The sequence below is a fragment of the Polypterus senegalus genome, chromosome 11, assembly GCF_016835505.1.
Source record: "Polypterus senegalus isolate Bchr_013 chromosome 11, ASM1683550v1, whole genome shotgun sequence".
Classification (NCBI taxonomy): Eukaryota; Metazoa; Chordata; class Cladistia; order Polypteriformes; family Polypteridae; genus Polypterus; species Polypterus senegalus.
Window position 1 is genome coordinate 2577150 of NC_053164.1, and position 23758 is coordinate 2600907.

The 23758-nt window shown below is 39.7% G+C and overlaps 1 protein-coding gene across 3 annotated transcripts in view; it reads left to right on the plus strand.

Annotated features, from left to right (window-relative positions):
• lrfn1 (leucine rich repeat and fibronectin type III domain containing 1) overlaps positions 1-23758 on the plus strand; it is a 582403-nt gene that overhangs the window by 125054 nt on the left and 433591 nt on the right. For 2 of the 3 annotated variants that reach the window (XM_039768028.1, XM_039768029.1), the window contains exon 2: positions 13588-13694. The exons of the other annotated variant lie outside the window; for it this stretch is intronic. The gene's annotated coding sequence lies outside the window, so the exon portion shown is untranslated. The remainder of the gene's footprint in view (positions 1-13587; positions 13695-23758) is intronic. 3 annotated transcript variants of the gene reach the window in all.

Here is a 23758-nt window from a genome sequence, read left to right on the forward strand (position 1 = left end):
TACCATGCCAAATATGCCATCTAGTCCAGCAGCATTCCTCGGATTCACTGTCTTGAGCACCTGTCTGATGAAAATAGAAAACCAACTGAAATAATTTTGCTATCTAGCTATTATTATTAATTAAAACACAGCAATTCACTAAAATTACATAAATAATTAAGAACTTGTAAAGGAACTGATTGATTGTATAACAGGAGTACAAAAGGTGACAATTATGTTAAAGATTTTAATTCAGGTTTGAAGGTACACAGAAACAAAAGGCTCTCTTCTGGGACGGATAAATCGTAACACATGCTCAGGCTGTTGTACGTTATACCACTAAAAAAACAGCATGGCACAAAATGTAATCCTGCTTTGTCCTTGTTATTAGCTGCCTAGTGTGGTCCTTGCTACATGCCCAGCAGCTCATATTTTCTGCTTGCTAAATTCCCCACTAGGGACAAATAAAGATATCTATCTAACTGCAGTTCATCTTCTAAAACCAACCGATGTTTAAATCAGGGCAGCTACACCGTTGCGCGTGATTAAATTAGTTCAAACACTGTGTAGCTGCAAGTTGATAACATTGATTTTTTGTGATAATAATCTGGAAATAATATTAGTTCAATCAATTCAATCTTATATATACTTACATAATTTGTTTCTTCTTCCATTTACTTCCAGAGAAGCAGCTTTTTATTGTTTTGTTTTTGGGTTTTTTTGTACTTCTAAGTTTATTTACCTAAAACAGCCAAAGATGGCTGCTGCTGTGTGAGTTGCTTGCATGTGAGTGATGTCTCTCCCTGATGTCTGACTCATTTGCACTGAACAACTGAGCAGCTGTCAGACAAGTAAAAGGGGAAAATCCACAACATTTACAAGTTCAAATAACCGCTCTTAAAATTAACATTGAAACAGTAAATGCTTCTTGGTTTTAAAATGGATGTTTACAAATTTTCCAAAGCTTTCTTATGGCAGATTTAGAAATTCCAAAACTTAATACAGCATGATCTGTGTGAGACAGATCAATGAGAATTGAACTGTCGGGACAAATTTCGGTGTCATGTTTCAGCAAAATTTGTCCATGAGGGGCCAAGTTGTTAGGTTAGGACAGACAGTTGTATTGCAGTAGTTACATTGCATTTTATAAAAATGGGAGGCACAATGAAAGCTGCTGAAGTGGTTAGTTTTTAGTATTAGCCTGTAAAGAATCTTTGTTTTTATATATGTGGAACTATAGAGTGTCATTTTTGTACTTTTTTGGGCATTTTCGAGAGTGTTTACTGCTTTTAAAGTTTTGTTGATCTTTTTGCTGCCATATTGTATTTATTTTTATATGGCCACAGTTATGTTGCTTATGATTGTTATGCTCCTCACTGGCCAAGTCTCGCGATGATGCTTAACCTATACACAATACAATACAATACAATACAATTTATTTTTGTATAGCCCAAAATCACACACAGGGAGTGCCGCAATGGGCTTTAACAGGCCCAGTTTTTTGATGGCCCCTCCAGCCTTGACTATCTAAAAAGACAATGAAAAACACCCAAAAAAAGCCCTTCTAGGGAAAAAATGGGAGAAACCTTGGGAAAGGCAGTTCAAAGAGAGGCCCCTTTCCAAGCCAGTTGGGTGTGAATCGGGAGTCATAAAAAGGGGGTCAGTACAATACACAAAATAGAAACAAGTACACTTCGATACAATACAATAGTGCAATCGAATTATTACAAGTGCAGAGCAGAATTCAACAGTAGTTGATATCACATAATAGGATTTGTTCAGAGTACTGGAGACCTCGGCCATCAAGCTGCCACCCCCTAATGGCCATTCCACAGCTGAGTCAGTGCTGGGCCAGCCAAACTGATGAAGGGGCCCCTTTACCCGATGATTCCTGCGATCCTCCATCAGAGGCGACTTTTCGTTAGACAGGTAAAACAATTTGGTAGTAGGGCAGTGGCACCAAGTGCCACATTTGAGTACAGAGAAAAGAAACAGAATAGGTGAGGGTTAGTAACAAATTATAACTATCATGTTACTTATGTTTTAGTCCTAATGACTAACAACAAAGATGCAGTCTGTACAGTTTATCAGCAGCTCTAGTCAGGGTGTGCTAAACTGAAGCCGTGAGTCTTCAGCTGGGATTTGAAAGCTGAAACCGAAGGGGCACCAGAAGATCTGCCCAGAAGAATGCTTTTGACTTTGGATCGAATATAAAGAATAGTGTGAGTGCAAGACAAAAAAAGCTAGTTTTAGATCATTTGCTACAATTTTGGTTTAATTGTTTGGTTTTGGTGAACAGCTTTGATGATTCTTTTGATTCTTGCCCTTTTAGTATGATTCTGTCAAACCCTTCTACTATTATCCATCTCCTGGTTCTATTATCATGCTCTGTTAAATTACCATGAACACCAATCTCCAATACCGTGTTCATAATAATAAGGAGACAACCAAGAAACTGAAAATGCCAACAGTTGATTAAGGAGAGCACATAAAAACTCCAGCTGGCGAGAAGCAGGAGAAAATAAACGTGCAGGATTCTAGCACCAAAAGACCACCCAGTCCCCTTTGGGCCTTCTACAAAACACAAAGTCATACATTACTGTTACAATGCACTGTCCTAAAGATTGAAGATTCTGCAGTCCTGTCCAAAGAGGACGTTGATCAGATGGCAGTGGCACAAAATGCCAGTATATAAAATCAGAAAACAGAGAACAGTAGAGGTTAAGAATGATTTAAAATTATAGCAAATCTCTAAAGTGGTGGCTCTAAAGCTAGCGATTTGCACTGGAAATCAGGAGGTTGCTGGTTTGAATCCCGTTAACGGCAAAAGTTACTCTACACTGTTGAGCCTTTGAGCGAGGCCCTTAACCTGCAGTTGTTCTGTCCTGGGTATGACGTTAATCTGCATCCAGCCCTGCAAGTAGGCCCGCCAACCTGCAGGGAAAACCTGGGGGTTGATGGCAGAATTGGCACTCCAGCCTCCACAAAACAACTCACACAATTCCAGTGTGGTGCCGAGGTGTCACCCGTTGCATGGCTGCACTCAGGTCCAAATCTTGGACCCTGAGTTGGTTTGTCATGTGGTGGGTGCGGCAATGAGCTGTATCAAGGTGTGTTCCTCAACCTCCTCCTCCTTTAAAATATATGATATTGCAATACATGTATTAGGAGGGACCCTAAAATTTTCAGAATCAGTCAAAAGCTCAAAACTTGGGTATAGCTATTGACTATGGTGCTAGGTTTCACATGAACTGTCTTATTAATCAGTCTGGCGAGCTGCATTGTGCTGAGCTGATTCAGATGCGCATTTCTAACATTTATTCTATAATTGTGCACATGACTTTTTTACCTCCAAGTTGAAAAAAGCACCAACATCAAAACAACAGTGACCACATTTTTGAAAATTGACAGACTTATTAATAGAGTTTCAGACTGTTAATTAGCAGCATTACACTGAACTGCTGATTTGTCTCTGTGAAAGTGTTGGGGAAAAAAACAAACATCCAGAGTTGTGGCTCACACAAAACCACATTCTGCACCATGACCGATGTCAAAGTTAAAATTATGAAGCTGGTCCAGAATGAGAAGAATACCTTTATTGACGCGGAAAAATACATGGAAAGATAGGATTGACTTACAGATGGTGGTAACACTACTTAGATACTGTATGCTTTGTCAACTACAGAAGTTCATGATTAGTTTCACATCTCATGTCCTTGCTTGTTAATGATAACCAAGACCGTAGGAGTCTGGATTCTGATACACTAGACTACCGTACTGGTTTTCTTATTAATACTTGTCCTTATGCTAAAGCGGCATCGGGACTGGTTGACAGATCAAGAGACTTTAATTACTGTAAAATGTATTCTAAACACAAAAGCGACCAGTTAACAAGGACAATAGTTATGCAATATAATTAATATATAATCAGTAAAACTCTCACATAGCACACTTGCACACACCTTATTGTCAATAAATGTGTTTTTGACCAAAAATGTGGTGATTGTTTCCCAACAAAGACTAAGTTGCTACAGTGATAACAAAAATTACAGGAAGCTCTCGGTGTAGTAACAGAAGATTTATGGCTTTATGAACCATTCACACTATCTGCACTATATGTCCATGTATATTGTACTTATGCTTTCATATTGTATATTTTCATTCTTTTTATCATATTATTATTAGTGTTGTTATTTTAGGTTTATGGAGGATTTGCATATTGAATCTCATTGTACCATACAATAATAATAATAAAGGAATTCAATCCAATAGAAGAGAGCGTGTATTTGCAAATGATGACGGCTGGCTTCTAAGTTGATTTAGATTTCCAAGAGCTATCTTCTTGGAGCTCTTGATATCATTTTTAAGATGAAATGCCTTAAAGTATATATATTACATTATACAGATACATTTTTTAACTGCATTTAAATAATTTATACTGTTAATAATTAAGCATGTGGGCACGGTGGTGCAATGGTAGTGATTAGCTGGGATTGGTCCTGCCTCGCGATGTATGCTTGCTGGGACTGGTAACCTGGATGGATTGATAGATGGAATAATTAAACATGTAATGTGAAGATTTTTCAACTTTCTTTAAAAGTTTTAAAGAATCGGCCTTTTAAGCTTACAGATGGTTTGACTTTGCAGAGCTTATTGTGGCGATTGGTTACGTGGAAAAAGAAAAAGAAGGACAGGAATTGCGGTTGGTATATTTGACAGACACAACACTGTGGCAATAAATTATTTCATCGAGGGTCGCGCACAGTGCATCAAGCTTCTTGCAGGAGGCTGGAACAATCCCTGGACGGATCGCCATCTCATCGCTACCACTGTGCCACCGTGTCCCCATTTTTAATACATGCTTTAATACAGCTTAGTATTCCAAAATGTTCAAAAAGCTGTAATATGATGAATGTAAGTGGAGATCAGTGCCATAAGAGAAAGCTTGTTTAAGAAGCACATAGAACACATAGAATTCGAAGCATTTAACGTGCTACTTTAGTTATGATGGAATCTGAGAAACTCTAGTAACTTTAACATTGATTTTAAGATGATGCTTACAACATTCTACTTTAATGACAAAATAAAATACGAGAATAAAGTCAACAAAGCCTAAATCTACAGTGGAAATGTTGAAAATAAAGTTGGCATGTTGACTTTATTCTCGACATAAGCTGTTGTCTTTACTGTGTCCATAATTTTTTTTTTCTTCTCCATGGCAATAATACGCTTCCATAATTAACCAAACGCTGAATGGGGAAGGTGACATTTATATTGATTTGTATATTAAAATATGCAAAATTCTGGGAGGAGTCAGTGTGGGACTGCAGGTGCGTGTGTCACTTTTCATGCTGACATAATTCATAAAGCTGAAGTGCGTGGAAATTGGCTGACGCAGGGTTTTGTGAATCTGAATTTTTTTGTGCATGCGCACATTTCCACTTTTGTCTGTACGCCATGTTTTAGTGTGAGTTCTACACACGACGCTATGCATTAGGATCTGGGTGATTTGTTAGATTTCAGCCTATTTAATCTACTGTATGCTGCACTTCTCCCTCTACAATATCTAAATCTCTAAGTACCCCCTTACTTGTCCCTTTTGGAAAGTAATTGGCTTCTTCGCTGGTATAAATATCAATAAAGTGCAAGTTCAGAGCATTTGCTATTTCACTTTCTGTTTATTCTAGTTCATCCAAAGGGTTCCTAATACATTTCACTTCATCCTTGACTGTTATTTTCTAGCCTTTAGTTTTTAGGAATTTTACCAGTGTGCCAAGATTTTTGAATGAATGAATGAATAAATAAATAAATAAATAAATAAATAAAAATAAACCATGAGCAAGTGTTTATTAGATCAGACAGACCATGATAAAGAGTTGGGGGCACAACCCTGGTTACCCTCTATAATCGAAGTCAAGCACAAAGAAAAAACACGCAATAATTCCAGATACTACTTTTTCAGATTAAACTAAACCCAAGATGATGGATGTTTCGGTCTTGGGTCTTTTCTGACAGGAGGAGGCGGGCTCAGGTGGACAGACACCAGAAGTAACCTCAGTGGCATTATATTTGTCAATCTTCTGGACTGCAGAGGGAGGAAGAGAAAATGGATTAGGAAGCAGGACCAATCCCTGAAACAGCGGGGAATTACAATCACCAGGGGCCATAAGCTGTCCCCTATCCAAATGAATGTGACAATATGTACTCAATAATATCCTTAAGCCCTCGAGGATGATTGTAATCTGGTTGTGGTTATTTGTGAGATTTTATCCTATTTAATTCAAGCAGCACTTCTCCTTCTACTATTTCCAAATCACTAAGGGCCTGCTTAGTACTTTCAATTATGTTTGGAATGGTATCAAGTTCTTCACTCGTATAAACTTCACAGAAGTGCAAATTCTAAGCATCTTCTGTATCTCTGTCAATGTACTTTTTTCTGTTCATAATACTCTTAACTTCTTCCTTGACCGTTCTTCTAATGCTACAGTATTGAAAGAATCTGTTGGGGTCATCCTTTCCCCTTTCTGTAATATTTCTCTTCCACTGCCTTTTAAGGTTAATTCCCAGCTGTGCTAGAGGTTGGTCCTACTTCCTAATCCCTTTTCTCTTCCTCCGTAAGAGCGCTGGGTAAAAATGGCATTAGTCAGTTAGTCATTATTCATCCATCCATTATCCAACCCGCTATATCAGGGTCACTGGGGTCTGCTGGAGTCAATCTCAGCCAACATGGGGTGCAAGGCAGGTTAACAAACCCCAGGCAGGGTGCCAGCCCACCAAAGGGTGCACACACACACACACCAGGGACAATTTAGAATTGCCAATGCACCTAACCTGCATGTCTTTGGACTGCGGGAGGAAAACCATACAGACACGGGGAGAACATGCAAACTCCACATAGGAAGGACCTGCGAACTGAACCCAGGTCTCCAAACTGTGAGGCAGCAGCTGTACCATTGCACCACCGTGCCACCCGTCACTCATTATCCAACCCGTTATATTCTAACGAGGTCTACTGGAGCCAATCCCAGCCAACACAGGGTGCAAGACAGGAACAAATCCCAGGAAGGTTCCTAATGCTGTATTTAACCCATATGACCTAAGCGTAATGATGGAATTATTAATCTTATATGCCTAATTCAGTTGTATTTGTTTCTTTTGTAACATTTTTTAGCTCCTCATTTATTCATGTTGGCACTTCATGTATCCAAATGCTTCCCTTGGCTTCATTGCAGGCCCATACATGAATCAACAATAGACAATGTGGAAGTGAGTAATGATGGCATACATTTAGTGCAGAATTAACATAACTGGTCAAATTCCTTTTATCAGAGGGTCTAAAGTCAAATTCTGTGCTGTTTGCAGTGCTACAAAAGAAACAATTATCTTGGATGCACAACAGTCATTTGCAAAGGAACTTAGTGTATCGTAGTCAGGTGCGCAAATGACTGCTCAGGAGCCAGCCAGGAAATTTTGAGCACTCAACCGGGTCATCCCTTTTATTGTCCGGAGATAGAGAAATTAACAAAAAACAACCAAAATAACACTTGTTGGCGTGCATCCCTTCAACAAGGAATTCAAAGTCAATAGGAGGTGCTGGACAGTTCTGACGCCTCTTTTCGAGATACCTGGGGTTTTATGGCAGCTGGACCAGAATGGGAGGGGTTAAATGCTTTCGCTGGGCAGCTTCTCAGTGTGGTGGGAAAAGAAGAAGCAGCAGTGTCCCCTCTCATCTCAGTGGGTTATTACTTACCTCAACTGAGCCTGTAAGGAGGTCCGCTGACGTTCATGTGTGACAGTATGTATCATTATCAAATGACTTAATAACATATCTTTGGACTATTGTGGGGAACATGAAATTTCAAAAATGACCTCTCTCTCCCATGGCCACTGTTAGACTCTGAACATATAGCAGATATGCTGCTCATAGCAGATCTAGGGCTTAAAGAATGTAATATCGCCATGCCACCTGCTGTGCCACCACATATTACACTTTTTGACTGGGCAAACAGGCCAAAGAGTACAAATCCATCAGTCTTTGGTATAAGTAAGTAAGAATACCATAAATGAGAATAAAATGTATAAACTGTAAAATAAATTAATATTAAATGAATAAAACATAAATAGCTTAAGGACTTCCTCAGGCGATTTTGAGGCGATGGGGGCCTCGTTCCTTTTTCACCTGAGAAGCTCTTTAGCAACTTGATAATTCAATTTTCAGAAGTGCTACTGAAGTATGTGAAGAACTTAGGTGGTGGTAGGAGGATGACACAGAGTGGCTAATGGATGTAATGACTTCAATCTGACCTTTCCTCCTCTTCCTAATTCATCATCTCATCATGTCAAATGTTTTTTTTTAAACATACACATCACCAACACCCTACTGGATGCTTTTTAATAAAAAAATAAATTCTTTGGATTGAGCATTTTTTTTACCAAGCCAAAGGGAATTAAAACGGCAGAACTGATTTTTCCCAGTTGTCCACATCATTGTAAATTTGTTTGAGATGTATAAAATGGATTGATGCTCATGAAAAATGTTTCAGTCTTCAGTTTCTGCAACTAGGAATGAGCTATCTTCAAGATTCCCATTACAAAAGAACCAGCTTGCCAACAGCAGGTTTAACTTTTTTAGGGCTGAATTTCTTTTTGTTTCTTTTTCTCCCAAGGCTGAATAAACCAAAGAATGGTTTAACACATCAAATCAACAAAAAATATTTATTTTTGACAAATGTTTCTGTCTTGTATGTTGTATGCAGAGGTGGGTAGAGTAGCCAAAAATTGTACTCAAGTAAGAGTAGCGTTACTTCAAAATAATATCGCTCAAGTAGAAGTAAAAAGTAGTCATCCAAAAAATTACTCAAGTAAGAGTAAAAAAGTATTTGGTGGAAAGACTACTCAAGTACTGAGTAACTGTTTGATCATAATAAATTATTGATTTTTTAGAAATGTAATAAGACCGACAAAAATATAAAATAATGTGCAAATTCTGCTATTTCCAAATAATAAAATTAAAAATGAGTAAAAATAAATAACATCTTTACAAAATAAAGATGCACAAATAACACACAGTTACAAATCTCAGTTTTTCACAACAAAGCTTTTGAAACCGATACCTACAGTAGGTAACATGTATGTTTGAACAGTGCAAACTACTTACAGTGACAAGATATACTGACTGTACACTCACAGTATAATACTGCATATTCACTTGCCCTCCAAATAGCACAGCTGATAAAAAATAACTTTAGAAGAAGTCAGCTTCTGCACGTACAAGAAGTCGCACTTTACCTTGACTGTGTGTGTCTGTGCATGTTTGGTTCATTCAATGAAGTGATGTTCAAGGTTCCTGCAGTGAAGATGTGACCATTTAGCAGTGATCAGGAGCCCTGTATGAGTAAAAAAGGCTGCAGACGCAGGAAGTTTGTGTGTGGTCATGTGACTGCATGGCTACGTCTGATTAGTGAAACGGAGTCATGTGATTATTGTTGCTACATCTGATTGGTGAAATGGAGTCATGTGATTATTGTTGCTACGTCTGATTGGTGAAACGGAGTCATGTGATTATTGTTGCTATGTCTGATTGGTGAAATGGAGTCATGTGATTATTGTTGCTATGTCTGACTTGCGAAACGGAGTCATATGATTATTGTTGCTTCGTCTGATTGGTGAAACAGTCATTCAGTGGATCCACTGGCAGCTTCTCTCCAACTAAAATATAGCATATATAAATGTGCAAATGAAAAAAGCAATGAGTCAAGTGTTGCCCAATGTAGCGGAGTAAGAGTAGAGTTTCTTCTTCACAAATGTACTCAAGTAAAAGTAAACAGTATGGTGCAGGAAAACTACTCGTAGAAGTACAATTTTTTTAGTTACTCAAGTAAATGTAACTCGTTACTAGCCACCTCTCGTTGTATGAGCCTGAATACTGATGTGATTTCCCAAATAACTTGTTTTTGATTCAATCAAGTTGGACATCCCACCCAAAAGGTTTTATTGATGACCCAAATGAATCAAATGGATTGATTATTTTATCAGATATGAGGATTGTTTGCATCTCTCAGACTCACCAGGACAACCTGACTACAGACCCACATTGTATTGAAAAACTCATCAGAAACTTCTAAAGACTTTGTTGGACAGTTACAGTATCTTATCCAAAGATCTTGACCATAAATTGTTCTCCTCTCTTAGACTGAAGAGGTCTATTCATTTTTTACATTTAAGATGTCTCACTTAAAGGTTTTCCAATGCTGTATTTGTCCTGGTGTCCGTATATAAACACAAGGAACTCCAGTTTCTGTATTTATTAATCCTGCCTGAAGAAGGTGCCCGAGTTGCCTTGAAAGCTTGCATATTGTAATCTTTTTAGTCAGCCAATAAAAGGGGTCATTTTTCTTGACTTCTCACTAGATTAGATCATTTGAAATAGAATTGAAATGCCCACCGCTAGTGACTAGCAAGGTTTTGCTAGCACCCTCCAAGAGGGGACAAATCTTCCTGGATTAAATAGGAGGTGAGGTCACTCATATTCTGGCTGGCGTACGTCTCAACACTGGATGAAAAAGGAGATGGCATTAGCCACAGCGCCCCCTACTCTTAACTCAGGGTAGAATTATCTACCTGCCAGGAGCCTTCAAGCTGTCCCCTAAATGCCTGTGCTTGATACCTATCAATCACGGTATGAAGGATGACCAGACACATTTATCGGCCCCTGCACTTTGTATGAAACGTTGTGAAATCAACAAGTAAATTCACAACTGGTTTCTGGTTTTGAATTTGTTTTTAACGTAGTCCTTGTTGTGGAGAGCAACCTTTTTCTTAGTCTGTGCTGACCTCATTGCTTTTCTGATTATCTGCAAAGAAAGACACCTAGACCTCTGTTACACTCATTAAAAATAGCACAAGAGGACCTGCACAGAAAGTTCACATCAGTCAGCGCAGTTCCCAATTAGTGCGGTTGAGAGAAGGACCTCCGTCACCTTTAGATCTGACTTGCCCACCTTTCAGAACGTTAGATGAATAGGAAGTGATAAGCTTCAAGGAACGGGGCTAAGTGGCCTTCTCTTGTTGGCTATTTTTAGCTTCTAATTTTAGCATTAGAGTTTATTCTGACATTCACCTTTATATTTCATATAAAGTGATGGAAACAGAGAGCATTGGCTGGGGGGTACTTATAAAAAAGTATAAATCCGCTAGGAAATTCAATTCACACACAATTTCTTGAATCATTTAGTACTAGGGTGTTGTACCGTGTTAGCCATTATGAATGTAGTGAAAAGACAAGCAAAATGACACCTTTTATTGGCTAACTAAAAAGATTACAATATGCAAGCTTTTGAGGCAACTCAGGCCCCTTCTTGCCTGAAGAAGGGGTCTGAGTTCATTTGAATCATTTAGAATTTGATGTCAAAGTGAAAACAGTGCTCTTAATTAATTACAACTATGTTCACCCCCTTTAATATGATACCCCAAAATCATCACCGGTGCGGCCCTCTGGTTTCATCAGTCACATAAGTAGTTCAAAGGAGATCAACCTGCCTGGGGTTTCATTGGACTGTAATAGGAATGCACCTGAATGTGGAAAGGCCAACATGTGGTGAGTCAGCAGAGTGGACGAACCTACACAGTGAAGATAAAAGAGGACTCCAAGCAACTCCATGATAAATGGAATTGAAAAGTACAAGTCCAGAGATTGAGACACAAAAATGTCCAATATCCAGTGTCACAAACTCTACAAATAGAAAGGTTTGGGCCAGCCACCCGTATATTATTTCCTGGGTGAAAAACTGGATAAATTGTTGTACTAATGTGTACAGATCAGCATCCAGAGCAGAACTGATTTGCTGACACCAAGATGGCGCTTTTAAGGCAGAGAGGAGGAAGTGAAGTCACCTCTGGAAGTGATGTCATTGAGGCAGGAAACTGGAAGTGATGTCATTGAGGTCGGAAACTGGAAGTGATGTCATTCTGCCCAGGCCCGGAAGTGACGTCATCTCTGGGCCCGGAGCCGGAAGTGATACCATCAGGGCCAGGTGGAATTTCCCGTATGCAAGGAAATGAGAGAAAGAATTAGGGCACTCCGCCACCCCCGAGTCTGGCATGGAAGTACTGTCATTGAGGCCCTTTAACCGCCTCCCGTGTGAACTTGCGTGACACCATTTCTCCAGCCATGAAGAAATTGAAAGAGCATGGCACAGCTGTCAATCTGCAAGAGCGGATCATCCACAAAATCTGAAGAAGATGAGAAAGGGAGGCCCACCAAGAGAACTGTGAAAACTCTGAACTCTGAGTCAGATGCAGACAAGTTCTTCACCAGTCACAGCTTCATGGAAGACTGGCAAAGAGAAATGCATCATGGGATAGTCTGAAATCAGCTGGAAGAAGACTCTATGATATGATGACCATCACACTGAATGTCATGTTATGCTGCACATTATCACAAACACATCATCCCCATAGCTGGTGGCAGGATCAGGCTGTGGAAAAGCTGCCTTGGTAGCCGTGGGAGGGTAAAATGAATGCAGTAAAATATGAGGAAAGACTGAAGGAAAACATGATGGCATTTGCAAGAAACCAGATTTCAATGCAATGGAGAATTTGTGGCAGGACTTGACAAAGTCTGTTTGCTCATGATCACCATTACACACCTGACAGAAATGGAGAAATTTGGCAAAGAAGAAAGGAAGAAAAATGGCAGAGATGATAGGGAGAGACCCACTGGACCATGTCAGTTTACACAGCTGAAAACTGATGGTATTCTAGCACAGTCTTGCTCACCCCATTATTGTGACAGCCAATAACTTACTGCCTGATGGAGTCGGTGTTGTACGAAGGTTTAGCAGGAATGGTAAGTTAGGTCACAATCTCAGCCCTTTTATTCTGTCATGGTATGTAAAATATGAGACATCACGCAGACAAGCTCCTCTTCTCTTTGCATTCTACACATTGTTCATTGGGCATTCATTGGTTGTCAGCTCTGGTGTACACAAAGCCATCCCCTACGACTGAAGACTTGGGTATGTCAAACAAGATGACAGCCCTTCGTGGTAGCGAGCTGTCAACTGCATTAATATGTACATTAAACCTGTTATTGAAAATAGCTGGAAAAGTCACCTAATGTGACCAGGTCTTAAAGAATTAACATTTGGGCTTGCACTCCTGCGGTGGGCTGGAGCCCTTCCCGGGGTTTGTTTCCTGCCTTGCGCCGTGTGTTGGCTGAGATTGGTTCCAGCAGACCCCTGTGACCCTGTAGTTAGGATATAGCGGGTTGGATAATGGATGGATGGATGGATGGGACTTGTACTCTTACAATCCCAGCTTTGGCCAGTATGGACCACAGTGACCTCATGCAGTTCTGTTTAACGGGGCATGTGTCTGATGACATATGCAGTAAAAAGAAGGTCAAGTTAGTCAAGATATGAATTTTTTTGTTTTATATTGTGCCTGACACCTCAACTGCTGCCATTTGAGGGTGAAAAGAAAGTAAATAAATAAATAAGCTGTTAAGCAAGCATGCTTAGGGAATACAGTCAAGGCTCCTAAAAGCAATAACACCCATGCAGAGAGGGGGAATTCTGACTAATTCCATCTCTTTTTTCCAATCCACAGTTTGGGCACTCGCCAACCAGACGACAAATGACCCAGCTTACATTTCTTTGGTGTAAAACCCACGAAGCCACTAGAAGAGGGCATTCACTTGAGGATCAGCACGTAAGGTAGATGGATCTATCTATCTCTCTTTTGTTTTTCTTTTGACTGGCATGATGCCACTTATTTGCAGCCTCACGTGTATTTTTCTTTGCCCATTTTTTTTCTCCACTCATCTTTCATTGGTGTTTTATTCTGGTGTTGAAAATATTAGACATCCTAAAAATATTTTAAACTAGCAAAATACCTGCGCTTCACAGCGGAGAAGTAGTGTGTTAAAGAAGTTGTGAAAAAGAAAAGGAAACATTTTAAAAATAACGTAAGCTGATTGTCAATGTAATTGTTTTGTCACTGTTAAGAGTGTTGCTGTCATATATATATACACACACACATATAAACATATATACATATACATATATACATATAAACATATCTACAAATACACATATCTACACATACACATATCTATATATATATATATATATATATGCATATACACATCTACATATATATACATTGTAACAAACTTAGAGCCAAACAGAAGAAAGGTTTGGGGTTTTCCGGCCCCATATATTGTCTACAATCCAGCTCCTAATAACAAAAAATGGTCAGACAGAAAAAACAAAACAATTGCATCTGCGCGACGCCATACTAGGCGTTGGCGGCCATTTTATATGGGAGGAGCCGGAAGTGGAGGAATGCTGGGAAGGAGGCGTGAGGGATGCCGGGACTGGTGACGTCAGGGAAGATGGCGGAGGAAGGGTGGAAGTAGACGCACTGCGGTATAGTGGCTCATGGCGGAGCGTCTTTACTTCTGGAAAACAAAGGAAAAAGGTTAGTACCCTACCATTCCCCGCCGGCGAACGTCTCTCGATGTGTTTTAAGGTCCTTCTGCAGCCTCCTAGTCGCGCATGCGTGACAACATATACACACATATCAACATATATATACACATACATATACATACATACATACGCACACACATATACATATATACATATATACATACATACATACAGATAAATATACATATATACACAAATACACATACATATATATATACACATACATACATACATACACATATATATATACTATATATATATATATATACACAGACACATATATATACATATATATATACAGATCTACATATATATACATACTGCATATAGCTAAATCCCTGCGCTTCGCAGCGACGAAGAACTGTTTTTAATTTTTTATTAAGAAGAAAAGAAAACCTTTTTAAACTGAGGGAAAATATCCCAATAACTATCTGTTAAGGATCTCTTTGTATACCACGTTGTCAGTTCAGCACTCTGGTTGTAATATGACCAAGCTGTGCACTGAGCTTACTCTTGAGAATGCAACGTATAGTTTTATCCAGGAGGAAAGCAATGTTGCCTCAAATCAATGGCAACCTTTTGTAGGGTCTGTCCCTGAGACTTATTAATTGTCATCGCGAAGCAGAGCCTTACTGGAAATTTGAGGCATTTGAATTGAAATGGGAGATCAGAGGGTATAACGGTGATGCGAGGAATACATTCAGAGTGTGGCCTCTGCTGTTTTTTTGTGTAGCTGCCTTCACACAGCTTCTCCGCTGCTTTATAAACGAATGCCATATAAGGCCATCGTTTCTCCTTGCTTCGCGGTTCTGTACTGTTTTATTGTTTGTTTATTACGATTCTTATACAGTAGTTATTGTGTAGCTATTCGAGACTTACTTTACTGTTCAGGTACCCATTTCCTTTATTTAATCCGCGTCTTGTACGCTATTTTTTGTTCGTTTATTACGATTATAGATATTTATTGATTCCCTTCTTTAGCTGACTGCCTGCTCATATAAGGCGCTCTGCTGTTTTTTTGTAAAGCAGCCTTTACACAGCTTCTCCGCTGTTTTATAAACGAACAACATATAAGGCCATCCTTTTTCCTTGCTTTGCCAAGGAAGCTGCCTTTTTATTTAATCCACGGGTTCTCCGCTGTTTTATTGTTCATTTATTACGATTGTTATAGTTTTCTTTGTATAGCACGTTGCCAGTTCAGCAGTCCGGTTGTAATATGACCAAGCTGCGCAAGCTCACTCTTGAGAATGCAATGTATAGAAATAGTATACAGGAGAAAAGCAATCTTGCCTGAAATCAATGACAACCTTGTGTAGGATCTGTCCCTGAGACTTATTACTTGTCATCGCGAAGCAGAGCCTTACTGGAAATTGGAGGCATCTGAATTGAAATGGGAGATCAGAGGGTATAACGGGGATGCGAGGAATACATTGAGTGTGGAGAAACTCTAGAGACAGCGTGTGTATTAACTGGTGGGTTTTTCTGTGAGTATTTGTGGCAGCGTGACTAAGTTGCTTCAGCAAGACAGCGTTTGCTATGGAGCTCAGCTCGGGGGATATTCTTTTCCCACCTTGTCAATTGTGTAATGTGTTTTTTGAACAGGTTTGATGCTTAGAAGTGATCACTCGTACTGCTTTCAGTCAGTTCACGTGAGCTGCTCTCGTGTGACTTTGCGATGTCCACGGCTTTATTTAATGTTAGCTAAGACCCAGCACTTAAGTTTCTCGCTACAGCAATTTTAACTCCGTTACAAAGTGATCCAAAGTCTTGTTTATACCTCGTGTCTTCTCATTAAACTTGTATCTAGTGAATAAAGTATTCGATGAAGGCATGACAAACGGCAGCGGGAGCGTGTCTAGAAACTTAATTTAAACTTATGGTTTACACCGTGCTTTGTTTCCGCAGTAGCTGCACTTATGAATAAGCTTGTATGCGTTTTTCTTCAGCGCTCTTTGGGAGCTCTTCCTTCTTTTCTACGTACTGCGGTCACAGTCAGTTCACGTGATTACGTGGGAGGCGTGATGATGTGACACGCAGCTCCGCCCCCCACGGCCATCGAGCTAAAGTCCATTACAGTATATGAAGAAAAATTGGTTCCAGTTATGACCGTTACGCGTAGAATTTCGAAATGAAACCTGCCCAACTTTTGTAAGTAAGCTGTAAGGGATGAGCCTGCCAAATTTCAGCCTTCTACCTACACAGGAAGTTGGAGAATTAGTGATGAGTGAGTGAGTGAGTGAGTCAGTAAGGGCTTTGCATTTTATTAGTATAGATTAGGGTTATGAATGATGAAGAATTCCAATGCTTTTTTTTCTGCCAATTTTTTATTGAGCTTTGTAAATTTTATTATAACTATATTTTTGAATTTTACTGTGACACGATTTTGTAAACCTGCTGTCATAACCAATCGACTGTTTTCTTTGTGGTGCGGTCCTGAAAGGCACATGTGATGACATCACTAGCACAACTGTATAAAGGTCAGTGTCACATTTGGCACATATAATGCAGGGTATTCTTCACGATGAAATACTCAAAGGCCTCCACACTGGTCGAGGAGCAAGCCAAGAACCTCATTGATGCACCCAGCAGAGGCACACTTGACACGGCCAAATCCAAAATAAAACCTGATGGCTTTGGGGGGAGTAGACCCACAAAAAAGGGAAACTCGGCACAAAAGTTTAAAGATACGGCAGGAAATGCCCCCAAACTGAGAAAGAGTAACCTTTGGCTGTAAATAGCAGCAGACGAAGAAACTTCATATATAAAATAAAATTAATATTTTCACAAAAGCTCTGAACACACAGAAATGCTCCAGAAACTGCAAAATGGTACAAATGGATATGCCAATCCAATTTTATTTATAAAGCACTTTAAAACAACCAGCACAGGACCAAAGTGCTGTACAATAAATAGTTGATAGGTAAAACAACACAACATTTTTGCACATAAATAAGTATATGTTATAATACATAAATAAAACAGCCCTATGATAAAACAATATAAAATGGAATAAAATCAGCTAAAAACAACAAAAGTAAAATGAGCTAAAACGAACTTCTCACAAGGTATCAAAGGCCAGGGTAAAGAGATGGGTTTTTAAAAGAGATTTAAAAACAGACAGAGAAGAGGCCTGTCTAATCTCTTGAGGCAAATCATTCCATAGCTTGGGAGCTGCTACAGCAAAAGCACGGTGGTCTCCTCTAAGTTTACGCTTAGTCCTTGGTACATTCAGGAGCAGCTGATCAGCTGACCTGAGAGAGCGAGTGGGTGAATAAGGCTGTAGGAGCTCAGAGAGATAGGGTGGGGTAAGGCCATGAAGAGCTTTAAAAGCAAATAAAATAATTTTAAAATGAATCCTAAAAGAAACGGGCAACCAGTGAAGTGTAACTAAAACAGGGGAAATGTGCTCAAATTTCCGAGTGCCAGTTAAAAGACGAGCAGCAGCATTTTGGACCCTCTGGAGATGAGTATTCCTAAGAAGAATATGCCTAAGAAGGCAATCCAGTAATGAACAAAGGCCCCACACAGTAATCCAAGAATTGTGATTTAAAAAGCAGAGCAGAGCAGAACGAGATTCCCCTAACCCTTGTTATGTTCTCTGCTTTGCCTTGGAAGCTTTCATTTACAAATCACACTTTCCTGTTGCTCCACTGGAAGGCCTGGAGAAGCTGGGGACCAGGAGAGGGGCAATTCCTTCCCCAGGGTGTAAGAGGTTCAGCCCTCCTGGATGGTGTGGGAGCCAAGGAATTAGAAGGCTCAACCCTGTGGGGATACGTGGCCACCACCAGGGGGCGCCCGAAGGACTAAGGAGCCTTGGACTGCAGCACTTTCACCACACCAGAAAGTGCTGCAGGGAGATCATCAGGGAGCAGCTGGAGCACATCCATGTTCACTATATAAGGGGCAACCTCACTCCATTCAAGGAACTGGAGTCGGGTGGAACAGGACGGAGCTTGCGTGGAGTGGAGTAGAGGCGGCAGAAGAAACAAAGACAAGGACTGAGAGAATTGTCTGCACTGTGTGAGATTGTGTGCTGTGAAGAAAAAGAGGAATGAAATGTGTGTGGTTTGGACATCTGGAGTCTGTGTCTGTTTGTGTCTGGGCTATCTTTTACACTGTGTTTAATGTGTTTTTGCCAGCATTACGTTATTTTCAATCAGGAGGAATTTTAACTTTTTCGTACTTCGTCATAAACCAAGGACCACATCCAAAATTTTTACCTTTCAAATTGAGAATTAATTCTTGGGCCTATCATTATATGTTTGGTAGAGCACCCGGAATTTGATTATCCGATAAAACTGTCATGAAGCTCAGTTGTAGTCGGTAAACTGAAAATGGAAATCAGAGCCAGCACAGGATCAAATTCCAGACTAAAAGGACTCAAACAAGATTATTATTATTACAATACAGAAAACGCAATGAAATTAAATTTAAAAATAAAAAATGAAATGGAATGAAAGTTTAGTGGTAGCTTCTTTAGAGTGGCTCTCAGTGTGCCTAATAAGTTTCAGGGCATCGTAAATTATATTTGGAGGAAAATCGATGAGGAGGCAGAATATAATTGGCAGCAAATCAGTCTATCATTTGTATAGCACCTTTAGGAGACTCTGCAAATAAAAGGAATTCTAGTGGAATCAAAGCACGTCCCACAATGCATTTCTTCATTTTTTTTTGCTGGTTCTACTTAGTTGCAGCTCAGGTTGTCCACTTCCACAATCCTGATGATACTACGGTTCTTATTCTGACATCGTTTAGCTCAAAACTTTCACATCCCAATCCACCGCTGTTACCTCAGGTGGGATCTGTCCTGGGGCCCCTCCTTTTCATTATTTTCCTCCTTCCCCTCGGCAATATTTTTTGTAAATATAACATTAGTTTCCACTGTTACGCTGATGCCAACCAGCTTTACATCACCAGCAAACCTACTTTTTCCTTTCCACCGTTCACACTTATTAACTGCATAACAGAAATCAAATCCTGGTTTTCTTCAAATATTCTTAAATTAAATAGTGACAAACTGAGGTTCTCCTCATTGGTACAAAAGCAACATTATCCAAAACTGAACATTTTTCATCCCTTATTGATAATTCCTCTGTCTCCCCTTCCCCACAGGTTAAGAGTCTGGGTGTCATCTTTGACAGTACTTTATCTTTTCAGTCCCACATCAATAACATATACCGGTCTGTATATTTCCACCTGTGTAACATTAACCGTTGTCACACACGTGCGCATGGGAAACAACTGAAGGGCCTAAACACTAGTAATTCTACGCCAGGCCAGGGGGTGGCGGAGTGTACTGACTATCTCTCTCAGTCCCTTGCAGACCTTTCCCGGGAAATCCCGCCTGTTGCTGGCCCCAAGGATGACGTCACTTCCAGGCACGAGGACGCCACTCCCAGTTCCTTCACAGATGACGTCATTTCCCTTCCCAGCCTTTAAAACTGCCATCTTGCCTCAGTACAGGTAGTTCTGTTCTAGACTCTGATCTAAACACATCGTGCTGCTTAAAACCAATCTTTTGCAGCCGATTCAATTATACGGGTGGCTGCCCCAAATCTTTATGATGTCTCCGACTCATTCTTCTTACACCGTATTCACCCTTCCCTCTCTCCCCACACCACTGCTATCCTTGTTCATAGCCTTGTCACTTCTCATCTGGATTATTGCAATTCCTTTTTGTTTGGTCTTTCTCACAAATCTCTTTATAAGCTTCAACTGGTCCAGAATTCAGCTGCCCGCATCATTACTAGAACCCCCTCTATTCACCATATCACTCCTGTCTTGCAGGATCTTCATTGGCTCTTGGTTATGTATCGCATCGATTTCAAAATTCTCGGTTTAACAATTAAGGCTCTCCAAATCCTTGCCCCTCCTTATCTGTCCGACCTCCACGTTGCCATTCCCTCCTGCACCCTTAGGTCCTCTTCCTCCATCCACTTGACTGTCCCTTTTGTCCATCTTATCACCATGGTGAGGAGAGCATTCAGTTGCTCTGCCTCCCAGCTGTGGAACTCACTACCATCTGAGCTTAGAAATATTGATTCATTCTCACTTTTCAAATCTAACCTTAAAACACATCTGTTTCTCTTTGACTACATTTGCTCTGTCTGATTTGAATTTTTGTATTTTAGTTGTATTTATAATGTGTGTTTTAACTATTGTTTGGTGTTCTTGAGTGTTTAGAAAGGCACCTATGAATAAATGAAATGTATTATTATCTTTTTCTTTACTAGGGTATTTTGTTTTTTTCAGAGTCCTCTTTCTCTCTGTTCATCTAATCAGCACTGAAGTGTGTTTCTTATTCGACTTTCATAGAATGTCTGAGTCATGTATTCTCTTCCTCTTCAGTACTCTTCCAAAATGATTTTCTTCATCTACTTGTTTAATGATTTTCTGTTCTCGATATTTTGATCCCTAACATTTACTCCACCACACCCTCATTTCTTTACATTAAATTGCAAGTGCAAATGTGCTCTGATTAGTCAGCCAGGCAGTATAGCTGCCATATTCTGGGATAAAAATAAAATATCCCCTCTAGTTAGGATGAAGACAATCTGTCTTGAAAAATCCAGAATGTTCTCAAAAATCATGCACGAAATTCTTTATTTGCACACCAGTTCTTTAATCATCAATGAAGATCACTAGTTTCACTGTTATCTGAGATCTGAGAAGTTATTTAAGGAGCTGGCTGAAACAGACGTTTTGTGGTGTCATTGCTTAGCTTTGTGTAACTTTCTTCTTCAGGACCCTTGTGAAGGTTTGCAGTCCACTTTGGCTTTTGGATTTTTAGGCTTTCAATTAATTATTTTTAATATTTATGAGCTTTAATTTTGGATTGTGGTCTTCTGGCTTAGTAGTTAAGTCTGTTGTACAGTAGTTATTGTTTATTCATTTTTAGCTTTATCGTACAACCTTTGGCTGTACGTAGCAGCAGACGAAAAAACTGTATTTATATTGTGGCCCCGGCCGGGACCTAGGAGGACCGGAGGAGGGCTTGTGCCTCCTCCAGACCGAGAGGGGGCGTCCGCCCTGGTTATGTTGGGGACCACAATATATATATATTATATATATAATAACATTTTTATTTTCACAAAAGCTCTGAAACACAGAAATGCTCCATAAAATACAAAAGGTTACAGATGGATATGCCTAAAAAGTCAATCTAGTAACGAACAAAGACCCCACACAGCAATCCAAGAATTGTGATTTAAAAACCAGAGCACAGCTCAGAATTCAAGTGAACAATAAACCATAAATCACAGAAAAAACAAGAAAACTCACCACACCAAGAAAATACAGTAAGAAAGAACCGGATTTCACCTGTGGGTCTCCCCAGACTTTATAGATTTGGGGACGGGTTCAACACAGACAGACAGGCAGGCAGCCCCACTTCTTGGGGCACAACCTAAAAAATCACAAGAGGATCTGAGAGAACACGTGACCACAAACAGAAACACAATAATTTAAAATGACACACATTTACATAATTAAGTATAAAAAACCTATAAAAGATAATAGAAAATAAACAATGAAGACATAAAAAGGAACTTAAACAGGGAATGCAGATCTATAGACGATACTAGATATTAAATAAAGAAGACATAAAAAAGGAACTTAAACCATGAATGCAGAACATAAACAAAAAGAATCATGACAACTTTGTCCAAGATTGCGGACAACTGAAATCTTTTGCATGCTTTTTGTTTTGTTTTCGTGACATTTCTTCTACTTGGCGTCTGCTTTAGAGTTTTGGGTTCTGGTAGTAAAGCCTGTGTCATCGTAAAGTCTGTGAGACTTACTAGGAACATTTAATGGGTTCATCTATTCGCACCCATGAAGATTAACACACACACACACACACATACACATTGTAATCCCATCCAGACAAAAACTTGAGTGATGTCAACTCTATACTCTGCAAGATTTCTGTATTCACTATCAGCAGAACTATCTAACACGAGGGTGTCATCGTGACTTACATAAAAGCACAGCTCTCTTGATTAGGGTTATACCATTTACTTACCAAACTACGTCTGACATTACCACAGTTGTTCTAATTATTGAGGAGCGACCTCAACAGCCTTGATAAATCTAGTGAATGAGACAGTAGCCATCTAACTCACACTTGGTACCCTTTTATTATTTGAATCACTCTAGATAAAAGACAGAGTATAGACAATATAAAAAGCAACTTGGTATATATACAGTAAATGTATAACAATGCAAGATAGAAGAAAATATAACAGAAAATAATTAGCATAGTCTGGATATAAAAGGTGTTAGAAAAGTTTATTGAAAATCTAAAATATCAAAGGGGTGAATGTTGTCTTGGGCGGCTTTTGGTTTAGCAATCGGTGTTACTCATTGGTTACATTTTCTAACATCCAATCATCTCACTTCTCATGATCTCTGATGTTACTTTGTTTGTTGCCCTTCTGTTGTTTTTTTTTTTTGGTCCTTTGGATGAGACATATTTACATTAAAATGTACACGTGGAGTTTTGGGACATGTGACGATACACACATTTGATTGGCCCCCTTGTCCTGATGATTCTAGACAAAAGTGTTGGATCTTTTAAGTACCTCCACACCCCTTCCTTTATCAAGCTGTAAACTAATTCTGTAATGACTAGCCCTGTGGCAGCCATCTGTTCCCAAAATATAAATGTATTAAAACGGGTTCTGTGGCATCTGTACTTATTTCCCATTCCCTGGTTATAAACTGATTGGATAAGAAACAGATGCCTAAATTACTAGTACAATACAATATAAAGGATGCTTACAATGCCCATAATTAAAGTCCTGTAAATTTAGTGCACTCTGGTTTGTCTGAGCAAAATTATTAAAATATGCTCAATACCGTGTCTCTTCAGAGAATCTTTGGGTACAGCTGGTTTGACTTTATTGACAGTTGCTCACGGAGTCCCGAAGGAGGGCATATTATCTGCATTGTGATTGCGCATCAGTTACGGCACTAAGGCCATGTGACCCGATTCCCAGAGGGTGGGCCAGCTCTCAGGATCCTTATTGTTGAGGACCCGAGTGGCTGCACCAGGCCAAGGAGACGCCCATATAACACCTGGCAGTTACAGATAGTCATTTCCAGAGGTGGATGGGACTGGACCGCGTGTCTGCCTGGGGGATTGCCAACCAGGACCCCGAGCTGTTTCGTCATGTGGTGGGTACAGCAACATGCTGTACCAGTTGTGAAAGGATCAGACTCAACACATTTAAAAAGGTTTGGGCTCATCCACCCGTATGTTATCCATGGCTGCAATGGGTTTTGGA